The sequence below is a fragment of the Herpailurus yagouaroundi genome, unplaced genomic scaffold (assembly GCF_014898765.1).
Source record: "Herpailurus yagouaroundi ecotype Mexico unplaced genomic scaffold, PumYag 161, whole genome shotgun sequence".
Classification (NCBI taxonomy): Eukaryota; Metazoa; Chordata; class Mammalia; order Carnivora; family Felidae; genus Herpailurus; species Herpailurus yagouaroundi.
Window position 1 is genome coordinate 14,585,583 of NW_024412402.1, and position 8,985 is coordinate 14,594,567.

The 8,985-nt window shown below is 44.3% G+C and overlaps 1 pseudogene; it reads left to right on the plus strand.

The window, feature by feature from the left end:
• The first annotated feature begins 8,233 nt into the window (after nt 1–8,233).
• LOC121035256 (COP9 signalosome complex subunit 9-like) lies at nt 8,234–8,442 on the plus strand (annotated as a pseudogene).
• The last annotated feature ends 543 nt before the right edge of the window (nt 8,443–8,985 follow it).

Here is an 8,985-nt window from a genome sequence, read left to right on the forward strand (position 1 = left end):
TTTCAATTTTATTTATTTTTGAGAGAGAGAGAGAGAGAGAGAGAGAGAGAGAAAGCATGCATGGGGGAGGGGCAGAGAGAGAGGGAAAGAGAGAAAATCCCAAACAGGCTCCACACTGTGAACACGGAGCCCGATGTGGGGCTCAAACCCACAAACCGTGAGACCATGACCTGAGCCAAAGTCAGACGCTTAACCGACTGGGCCACTGAGGCGCCCCTCGAGTTTGTAATTTTGACTCTTTTTGCCAAACTGTACTCCATAAATGGAGTACCAATTTATATTCTCATCCGTGGCACATGAAAGAAGCCCAGGTGATTCACATGCAAATGACGTCAGGTACAAAACCCTGGTTTTTAGGTCACTTAACCCTTGAGAGCTTCAGTTATCCTACCCGCCAAGTGGGTACAATGCCACCTACCTCAGAGACCTATTGTAGGGACTATTTTGTGAGGGAAATTGGCAAAAGAGCTTTAAAAACTGTCCAGCAAGAGGAAAATGTTAATTACTATTAAGGGTAACAGCTTCTAGCGCTTAAACCATGATAGGCATTGTATTACACGCTTAAATATATTCTCTCTATACTGCAAAGGGAGCATAATTGCTTTGGACTTCTATTTCAAGAAACTGAAGCTCAGAGACAGGACTTAGACTTAACAGGCCACACATCTGGTAAGGACAGAAGAGGGATTGAAACCCAGGTCTGCACGGGTTCAAAGACTGGGCTCTTTCCACTGGGCTTCACTTTGACTCATAATTTGTTTCCATTCAATTATTTATTTATTTATTTATTTATTTATTTATTTATTTTTATCCAGTGTAATTAACATGCAGTGTTCTGTCAATTTCAGGTATACAATATAATGATTGGGCATTTGACTTATAATTTAAGTAAATACAGTATTACTGCTTTAATTTTTATAAAATGTCATTTAAATCTATCAAACATAATGAAAGAGCGAGGGTCTCCTGCAAGACACCACCAGGGACCGTGAAGAATTGGTAGAATTTGGGGGGAAGGAGGTGAGGACACTGTTCCCATAGAGGAGAATAGCAAATACGAGTATTCAGAGCGAGAGGGTAGAACAAGTGTATTTTCGGGATCCTGAGACCATCAAAACTGGAGTGGAGACTGGGAGCGGGATTTGGAAATGTGGTTTGGGCCTTATTAATGGGTACTTTGGAAGATAGTTCAGAAGACTTTACTCTTAATTTGGAGGGCGGTGGGGTGAGGGTAGAGACCAATAAAGATTTTCCAAAAAGAGCTGTAACTGAGGATGATAATGTGGTAGGACATTTTATGTCAAGTCTTTATGCATGAGGAGTTAGAGGAGAGGCACTCAGAAGTGCGAAAAGTATCGATGTTTCCAGACGGGTCCATGCAGCCATTCAGTCAAAAAACAACCATCCGTTCATTCAACAGATATTTATTAGGCCCTTTCTCTGGATGTCAGACATGGTAAGAGTAGCTCAGAAGATATAAATATAGGGGCGCCTGGGGGGCTCAGTCGGTTAAGCCTCTGACTTCTGCTCAGGTCATGATCTCACGGGTTGGTGGGTTCAAGCCCCACATCAGGCTCCGTGCTGACAGTGTGGACAGCCTGCTTGGGATTCTCTCTCTCCTTCTCTGTCTCTGCCCCTCCCCTGCTGGCACATGTGCTCACTCTAGCTCTCACAATAAATAAACAAACTTAAAAAAAAAAAAGAAAATATAACTATAAATACCACATGGTCTCTGCTATTCAGACTTTCAAACCTCATGATAATGGCACAATCTTAACTGCTAAGAGCTTTCATAGCTCCTTCTAATCCTTTCTTCAGGAGCCAGAATGTTGATTCAAAAGTGCAAGTCTGATTATATTAGTCCGTAGTTCGCGCTTAAAATCCTTTGGTGGTGTGTTTTGTTACCTTCCCCTCCAGCAACATGTGTTGCTGTAACCATCTCTCCAACCCTGGCTTTCACTCCTCGACAGGTCTCAGAACAAATCGCTTCCTCCCAGGGGTGCCTGGGGGGCTCAGTCGGTTAAGCCTCTGACTTCAGCCCAGGTCATGATCTCGCGGTCCCTGAGTTTGAGCCCCGTGTCGGGCTCTGTGCTGACAGCTCAGAGCCTGGAGCCCGTTTCAGATTCTGTGTCTCCCTCTCTCTGTGACCCTCCCCCGTTCATGCTCTGTCTCTCCCTGTCTCAAAAATAAATAAACGTTAAAAAAAAATTCTTTTAAAAATAAAAAAAAAATTGCTTCCTCCCAGAAGTCTTCCCGGATGCCCCCAGGGTGTGAGGGGTGCCCTGCCCCGTGTGCTACCACACACTTCTGATATCATATTTTTCTCACTGTATCGCAACTGCCTCTTCAGTCGTTTATCTCCTTCCCTGAACTGTAATGTGAATAACTAAATAAGCACATAGGTGAAAGCCACTCGGATGATGCAGCCCGAGAGATTCGACTTTACATGGGAAAGAAGCAAGTGTTTTCTGTTGTTCACAGAGTGGCATGAAGGCTAATCCTCCCTAGTCACCTCTCTGATTCAGTAGCAAATGGGGCCGAGATTGTAGGTGGCCGTGGAGTTGGAATGGCTGGTTAGCAGATAACAAGTCGAGAGGAGGGTGGTTGCTATGACAACCTGTAAGCTTATCAAATACCACAAGCCCGTCGTGCCCTGGAAAAACCCAGATTTGAATGGGTGTAAGATCTGCAGGTCCCAACTACCCGGCCCAAATAGTTTTTTGTGTTTTTGTGGTTTTTTTTTTTTAGAACCCTAGAATGCTAAGGCGGGTACAACTTTAGAGATTTTTTTCCTTTTTGTACTCCTTGTTGTACAAATAAATTCCAGAGAAGGTCAGTGGTCTGTCCAGTCACCCATAGCAAATTATTGGAAGAGCCGAGGTAGGAGAAAAAAAGAGTCTTTCTACACCCCCTGAAGTGTTACCATTTCGTGATTCCCAAAGATGTTGGATTCTTTCACCGATACGTCAGTCACCGTGGGTTTGCACACTTTCTCAGTATGTTCAATTTTTCATTCTACTCCCTCAAAACTTCACGCATCCATCCACTCATCCGTTTTTTGCCTGGTACCAAAGTATCCCCCTACAGGTTACTTGCTTTTTACAAAGAGGCAAGTGTAACTGTATGGGATGTGATCAGGCTGTCACCACGTCGACCCAGGGATCAATCTGACCAGCCGTCACAGTGGGACAACCAGACATGCATCGCAGGTGCCCTGTGATGATGCTAAATGATAAATACATTTATGATCATTAAATACACCATCACCTACAAAATATTCCTGCCAAATATTTTAACCTGAGCCCAATCAGGTTTAGACCCTATCTGAAGCTACAGAAAGTACGGAGGATAGAAAACAAGCTACACTATACCATGTGGAAGCATTCAGAAATATCCAGGAGGTCCAACATTGTATGGACTGCTCCCCATTTCCTTCGGCAAAGGCAATGCCCTGAGGAAAATAAGAATAAAGTGAGAACTCAAGACTTAAGACACACGGTGCGCGGTCCTTGACTGCATGCTGCTCTGAACATACCAACCATAAAAAAAAAAAAAAATACTTTTAGAGAAATAGAGACATTTGAATATAGACGAGGTATTCAAATATTAAGGAATTGTTCATTTTGTTAGAGGTGATTATGGCATTGTGGTTATATAGGAAAATATCTTTTTAAATTTTTTTAATGTTTCTTTATTTTGAGAGAGAGAGAGAGGGAGGGAGAGAGAGAGACAGAGTGCGAGCAGTCTCCAGCCTCTGAGCTGTCAGCACAGAGCCCGATGCAGGGCTTGAACCCACAAACCGTGAGATCATGCCCTGAGCCAAAGTGGGAGGCTTAACTGACTGAGCCACCCAGGCCGCCCCTCCTTCTAATTTTTTTAAAGGTGTATTTTTAAGTAATTTAGGTGAAACATATTGTCTGAATATATTTTAAGAAAACTTCAGGGGTGGGGTAGAGATGAAACGAATATGACAATACGTTAATAACTGCTATGTTTTCGGGGTGCCTGGGTGGCTCAGTCGGTTAAGCGCCCGACTTTAGCTCGGGTCACCATCTCCCAGCTCGCCAAGAGTTCGAGCCCTGCGTTGGGCTTGCTGCTATCAGCGAGGAGCCCGCTTGGACCCTCTGGCCCTCCCTCTCTCTGCCCCTCCCCTGCTCATGCTCTCTCTCTCTCCCTCAAAAATAAACAAACATTAAAAAAAAATAACTTAAATTTTAGTGATCAATACATGGAAGTTCCTTATACTATTTTGTGTATTTGTCAGAAATTTTCCATAATAAAAAGAAAAAGCAAAAATATTATTCAACCATTAAAAAAAGGTCGGACGTGGTGTTAAGTCAGGGTACCCTCAGTACCCAGCATCCAGAAGGCAGCCCAGGAACAGACCAACAGCTTTCTAGGAGTCTGGAGAAGAAAGCGGTCTTGGCCTGGGGAGGGACTTGGTGAACGCAACAGAAAGGTGCATGGGCAGAAAGAACGGAGGGTCTGAGCAGAGCCTGGACAATTGTCAGTTTAAAGGCACACTCACCTCCACGCTTCTCCCACGTGGGCTGCAGGAGAGATGCTGGTGAGTCTGACACTCAAAGGTGCCCGAGCCTCATTGCCTAATTTGATATTAAAAGTCCACTCACAGTTGGTCCAGAGAGTGAACCCAGAGCCTGACCTCCCACAGTGCACGGTGCACCGCGTGAGCTCCCAGCCGCCACCGAATAATCAAAGCTAATTACAAACACAAAGGGACGCTCATTTGCAAAGAAATTACCCACAGCTACTTGTTGCACCGTCAGAGGTCAACTCAGTCCAACCCAATTAGTACTTTCCCCGAGAGATTCCTGACCTCCAAGCCCATCCCAACAGCAGGCTCTAGCTGGAGCCAGCGTAAAGCCACCCAGAAGCCTTTGAAAGCCCGAGGAGTATGTTTTTCTCTCAAGCTCAATGTTGACCTTTTTTTTTTTTCTAACCCGGCCCTTATCCCTTCAGAACAAATTCAGTGGGTCCACATCAAACAAAACAACAGCAGAATGGATGATGTTGCCATTTATCTGCTCTGACTAATGCAGTTCTGATTTCCCTTCCAAATTAAATGCGTTTCGCTTAGTACATTTTCAACAGACGTTACTCATCTGCTCGATTAATGAGTTTGCGGTGAAAGCGTACTTTGGTAGCAATTTGAAACAAAAGCACCTTAACGTGCCTGAGGCTTTGCTTTTTCCTTGTCTCTCTATATCTTAGCCTCTCTTCCTCCTTCTCCCTCCCAAGGGCAAATGCATCACAGTAGTGAGGACGGGGAAGCTGGAATTGGCTGAGGGTTCTCTTCTGTGTCACTACACTACATTAGGAATAAAACCTTCCACTTAAACACTTAAATGAAAACATCGAGAAACTAATTTACTATTTGCAATCACATGATTTAAGCCGAAGCTGCCTTAATTTCCTTCCCATTTTGCTTCATATTCAATGTGAGCACACACTAGATTGGTCTATGAAAAGGCTGTCTTCGAATCACAACACTTAAGACCTCTTTCATTTTCTTTTTGATTAAATAATTGAAATTCCTGTCAGGGCCTGCACTTTACTGACGCACAGATTTGGTGTGTGAGGATAAAGACCACTTTTTGTCTGCTGCCTGGGTCTTAAAAGCCAGCAGGCTTTCCTTCACTGAGGGGCTGGACCCACGCTATTCACCCATTTCGCAGAAACGTTCTGGGCCCATTATGTGATTGTTCGAGACAAATTATGGAAAGCGTCTCCTCTCATTTAACCATCCCTATTCATCTGGAGGCTTCTGCTAGGCTGAAAAGAGCTGAGCTAACCTCATCCACTAGGAAATTAAAAAAAAAGAAAACCCACGTGCACAGCTACACACAGACGCAAAGCACACAAATATCAAAAAGAAATAAGTCACGGAAAACTTCATTCGCTTCAACTAAAGAAACCTGAGGCTATTTACATCTCGTGACGGGCTGTGGCAGGGGCCCAGCATGGCTACAGGCCGCCAGCATCCTTAAGGGTGTGGTAAGTGGATCATAAAGACAAAGTCATCCCCTCTTTATTCCCATCATCTGACGAGCCGGTGACTGAACTGCACAGAAGCAGGTGTTTACGTGGCTCTACCCTTTGAAACTTGTCTCTGTAACACACACACGGCCTTCGGATGTGTGTCCGTGTTTAAATACAAATCGCGGGGCAGCTGGGTGGCTCAGTTGGTTGAGCGTCTGACTTTGGCTCAGGTCATGATCTCGGGGTTTGTGAATTCAAGCCCCATATCCTGCTCTCTGCTGTCCGCACAGAGCCCGATGCGGATCCTCTGTCCCCCTCTCTCTCTGCCCTTTCCCTGCTCGTGTGTTCTCTCTCTAAAATAAAAAGATATTATTTATCTTAATAAATGCTTAATAAATAAATAACACACATTCTCTCTTTTTTTTATTTTAATTTTTTTTTTTTTTTTTTTTTTTTTTTTTTTTTGAGAGAGAGAACAAACAGGGGAGGGGCAGAGAGAGAGGGAGTCACAGAATCCAAAGCGGGCTCCAGGCTCTGAACTGTCAGCACACAGCCTATCGTGGGGCTTGAACTCATGAACCAGGCGATCGTGACCTGAGCTGAAGTCAGTTGCTTAACCAACTAAGCCATGCCCCCACACACATTCTCTTTTATAAGGCTGGTCATCAGATACACCTGGATGTTCAACACACCTAGCTGGGTGCCCTTGGCTATATTATCTGTGACCTCCAGGAGCCTCGTGCTCATCTGTAAAATGGGGACATAAATAAATGGTCCCTCATTCCTCTCAGGATGGTGGGGATCTTTAAATAAGACAGTGCCTGGGAAGTGGTTAGTGTGTCTAAGCAATCCTGTTATGTGCTTATACGTCTTTATATGTAAATCCACATATGATCGTGTTCACATTCCCCCAAATAGTGTACTTTCAGAGAATGAACAGTCATACCCACATTTTACCCATTAAAAACCAACCACACAGGGGCGCCTAGGTGGCGCAGTCGGTTAAGCGTCCGACTTCAGCCAGGTCACGATCTCGCACTCCGTGAGTTCGAGCCCCGCGTCGGGCTCTGGGCTGATGGCTCAGAGCCTGGAGCTTGTTTCCGATTCTGTGTCTCCCTCTCTCTCTGACCCTCCCCTGTTCATGCTCTGTCTCTCTCTGTCCCAAAAATAAATAAACGTTGAAAAAAAATTAAAAAAAAAACCCAACCAAACAAAAACCTACATCTGAGTACAGAAGGAGAGCCATAGGTCATACACACATGCATGCGCGCGCACACACACACACACACACACATACAGTTGACCCTTAAACAATGGGGGAGCTAGGGGCACCAACCCCCACCCCATGCAGTCACAAATCCACGTATAACTTTTGACTCCCCCGAACTTAACTAACAGCCTACTGTTGACTCAAAGCCTTATCAATAACATAAACAGTTGACTAACACATATTTTACACATCATATGTATTATATGCCGTATTATAATAAAGTAAGCGAGAGGAAAAAAATTTAAGAAACTCATAAAAGAAAATACCTGGACAGTACTGCACTGTATTTACCGAAACAAATCTGCGTGTGGGTGAACCTGTGCACTTACAACCAGTGCTGTCGTGGGTAAGCTGTATGGCATATTTTTCTTAAAAAAAAAAAAAAAATGTTTATTTATTTTGGAGAGAGAGAGAACATGAGGGAGGTAGGAGCAGAGAGAGAAAGAGAGAGAGAATCTCAAGCAAACTTTGCACTCTCAGCACAGAGCTCAATGCAGGGCTCAAACTCACAAACCGTGAGATCGTGACCTGATTGGAAATCAAGTCAGACGCTTAATTAACTGAGCCATCCAGGCGCCCCTGTATAGTATAATTTTATTGCAGGAAAGGGCCTTAACGGGTATCTGGCCCAACCTCCACCCAAAGTGGTCCTCCCACCTAAAACGTCGGGGACAGTTCAATGACTTCCCCAGAGGAAGCCTCAATTTACTTCTGGATAACCTCTAACTACTGATTCCTGTTCTGACCTCCGGAATCACATGGAAAACTCTGCTACAGAGAAGCTTTTCCAATATTAAAACACAAACAATAACAACAACAACAACAACAAAGACAAACATTTTAAAAGCTCTACTGTTGGCTCTGAGTATTCTCTTACCCAGAACCTGCACAGCCCCTCATAACATAGGCTTTTTAGACCCTCTTACAATTTTGGGGTTCTCAACTTTAAAGGGTACCTGCCCTGGAGGACGTGGGAGGCACCGGAAGCAAGATGACGGCAGTGGTCGATGAGTTGTTCCCTGAGGGCGCTGGGCTCTACGTGGACCTGGAAGAGGCAGGAGGCAGCACCGGGCTCCTGATGAACTTGGCAGCCAGTGAAAAGGCAGTTCATGCAGACTTTTTTTTTTTTTAATGATTTTGAAGATCTCTTTGATGATGATGGTATCCAGTGAGGTATGGTCCAGCGATGCGTGTGGTCACGACTCTGTCACATATTGGTGTGGTGGATCTCCTCAAAGGACAATTTCAGGGCGCTTGGGTGGCTCAGTCAGTTGAACATCCAACTTTGGCTTAGGTCATGATCTCACAGTTCAAGGGTTTGAGCCCTACATTGGGCTCTGTGATGACAGCTCAGAGCCTGGAGCCTGCTTCGGATTCTGTGTTTCCCTCTCTCTCTGCCCCTCCCCTACTTGCGCTCTGTCTCTCTTTCTTTCTCTCTTTCCCTCTCTCTCAAAAAATAAACATTAAAAAAAATTTTTTTAAATAAAGAACAACTTCAAGTGGTTCTAAAGAACTTGTGGACAGTACTTGAAATTAAGAGATGGTTAACCAAGAAAGAGAAGGATGGTTTTAACCCTCTGTGTGAGGCCCACTAGTCTCCGAATGTGACCAACTTTTGTCCTTCAGTTAAAAAAAAAAAAAAAAATGATGGCACCATTTGCCAGATAAAAATAAGACAAATAAATAAAAATTAAAAAAAATAAAGGGCGCCTGCC